The 3,208-nt window shown below is 45.2% G+C and overlaps 1 pseudogene; it reads right to left on the reverse strand.

Moving 5' to 3' along the window:
- Positions 1–1,725: 1,725 nt before the first annotated feature.
- On the reverse strand, positions 1,726–1,957 carry LOC139235240 (U2 spliceosomal RNA; annotated as a pseudogene).
- Positions 1,958–3,208: the final 1,251 nt, after the last annotated feature.

Raw genomic sequence — 3,208 nt, forward strand, 5'->3', positions numbered from 1 at the left:
TGGTTGATCATGAAGCAGAAAGCTGCGGACTGGAGGAAGATAGCAAGCAACTGGTCAGGTGGGCAGAACAGTGGCAAATGGAATTTAATCCAGAGAAGTGTAAGATAATGCATTTGGGGAGGGCTAACAAGGAAAGGGAATACACATCAAATTGTCGGACACTGAGAAGTGTAGAGGAACAGAGGGACCTTGGAGTGCAGGTCCACAGATCCCTGAAGGTAGCAGGCCAGGTGGATAAGATGGTTAAGAAGGCATACGGAATGCTTGCTTTTATTAGCCGAGGCATAGAATACAAGAGCAGGGGGGGGTTATGCTTGAACTGTATAAAACACTGGTTAGGCCACAGCTGGAGTACTGCCTGCAGTTCTGGCCACTGCATTTTAGGAAAGGGTACAGAGAAGATTTACGAGGATGATTCCAGGAGTGGAGAATCTGAGGACAGATTGGATAGGCTGGGTTTGTTTTCCTTGGAACAAAGGAGGCTGAGGGGAGACCTCATTGAGGTGTATAAAATTATGACGGGCCTAGATATTGTGGATAGAAAGGACCTATTTCTTAGCAGAGGGGTCAACAACTAGGGGGTATGAATTTAAAGTAATGGGTTGGAGATTTAGAAGGCATTTGAGGGACAATTTTTTCACCCAGAGGGTGGTGGGGGTCTGGGACTCACTGCCTGAAAGGGTGGTAGAGGCAGAAACCCTCACCACATTTAAAAGGTACCTGGACGTGCACCTGAAGTGCCGTAACCGACAGGGCTACGGACCGAGAGCTGGAAAGTGGGATTAGGCTGGATAGCTCTTGGTCGGCCGGCACGGACACAATGGGCCGAATGGCCTCCCTCTGTGCTGTAAATTTCTACGATCCGATGACTTCGACACACAAAGGGTGGTAGAAGTTTGGAATGCCCTTCTGCAAACGGCAATTGACGTAAGATCAATTGTAAATTTTAAATCAGAGGTTGACAGCTTTCTGTTCACCAAAGGTATTACGGGATGTGGGCTAAAGGCAGGTAGATGGAGTTAGGTCGCAGGTCAGCCATGATTGGATTGAATGGCGGGGCAGGCTCGAGGGGCCGAATGGCCTCCTGTTCCTGTGTTCATTGTTATGTGGCCAAAGCACCTCAGCTATTTTTACAAATGCCCATAAATGACAATAGAGCGAGTGACCAGTTAATCTGTTGTTGCTTGAGGGAGGAAATTTGCAAAGAACACTGGTCGAGCTTCTGTTTTTCTTTGAATATTACATTGGGATGTTTATCATTTGCCTGTACAGGCACATAAGTCCTCGTTCAATTCATCGGTACTGCACTTCAGTATTCTGGAAGGACTGCGCCATTATTCAAGTTTGGAAGATGGTACTGAATAAAAATCCTGAATTTAATCTTGCTTCTTTAAGCAGCCCATCTCCCAATGCCAATCACTGTTAGATATTCATCAGATGTAACTTACTTTAATGTTTACTTCAGTTTGACTTATTTATTGGCCCTTGTTATAAAGATCCATATGTGTAACATCTGGGGCCATCAAAATGAACATTTCCTGGCCCTCGGGGTCAGGCGAAGATTTGTTTATTTATGTGACTTGTGGTATGTCTCGGAAACAAATTAAATTTTTTTTTTAATTCGTAGCCAATCGTTCCAATTCTTTGTCAAATCACAAACGCCAGAGGTCACCTTGCATATGCCAAGGATCACTCTGCGCCAATGCTCTTAGCCAAAAGGCCTAGAGCCACTGCACCGTTCCTGGAAGTACTGCAATACCAGGTTCGTGCCATGGAGGTGGATGGGTCAGGTCCCCCACACACCTCCGTGGAGGTGGATGGGTCAAACCTCCCCACCCACCTCCTGTTTCCAAAAATGCAAGCATATACCTTCCTGACCAGGGAGAAACCACCCGGAGGTCATGGTGGCTGGTCAGAAACGGTACTACACTTGATCTTAGCCAAAAGGCCGAGACATCCAGTGGGGCCCACTCCAGGGACTCGAGCACAGAAATCCAGGCTAACACTCCCAGTGCAGTGCTGAGGGAGTGCCGCACTGTCGGAGGTGCCGTCTTTCGGATGAGACGTTAAACCGAAGCCCCATCCGCTCTCTCAGGTGGATGTAAAAGATCTCACATCACTATATCAAAGAAGAGCAGGGGCCAATATTTATCCCTCAATCAACATAACAAAAAAACACATTATCTGACCATTGTCACATTGCTGTTTGTGGGAGCTTGCTGTGCACAAATTGGCTGCTGCGTTTCCTGCATTAAACACTGCACTGCAGTTTTCTGGAAGGACTGCGCCATTATTCAAGTTTGAAAGATGGCACTGAATAAAAATGGTGAATTTAATCTTTAAGCAGGCCATCTCCCAATGCTAATCATAAGATATTCATAAGATATAACTTATTTTAATATTTACTTCAGTTTGACTTATTTATTGGCCCTTGTTATAAAGATCCATATGTTTAACACATGGGCCATCAAAAAGTACTTTATTGTTTGTGAAACACTATGGGACATCCTGTTAAAGGTGCTGTATAAGTGCAAATCTTTTTATCTATCTCTCTTTCTTTCTCTCTTTCTAAAGAAAGCGGTTTGTTGCCCTGACATTCGCAGATTACCTCTCAAAATCTTATTTCCGTACACTTTTAGCGGAGATGTAAACAGTTCAGCCACTTCCACATCCCAATGGCACCACGCCCCCAACCCCCGCGCTCACACACAAGTGCAACTCGCTGTGAGCAATGCGAATGAATAAAACACCATTTCTCAAAGTTTACAGGCAGCTTCGAGGATTCTCAAACAGCTCTCACAGCATTATGGTAACCTCTTCTCTGATTCTGTGTCTCATTGCATTGAAGGATCAGTGTTGTACACTAACGGAATCAAGGGATATGGGGAGCGGGCGGGAAAGTGCAGTTGAGGTCGATGATCAGCCGTGATCTTATTGAATGGCGGAGCAGGCTCGAGGGGCCGGATGGCCGACTCCTGCTCCTATTTCTTATGTTCTTGATAATACTGTGATTTCAGATGCAGCTTTAAACTGTTGTGTAATTCATTCATATGCATCTGTCTTACAGGATGAAAATGATAATTCTCCCACTTTCAGCCAGTCTTCCTATATTATAGCGGTCTCCGAGAATATCATAGCAGGTGAGGATGATGAAATATTGGCTTTTCTGGATTGCATTGATGCTCTGGAAGTTACCATTCATGGGGGA

This window comes from Pristiophorus japonicus, chromosome 22 (assembly GCF_044704955.1).
Source record: "Pristiophorus japonicus isolate sPriJap1 chromosome 22, sPriJap1.hap1, whole genome shotgun sequence".
Classification (NCBI taxonomy): domain Eukaryota; kingdom Metazoa; phylum Chordata; class Chondrichthyes; family Pristiophoridae; genus Pristiophorus; species Pristiophorus japonicus.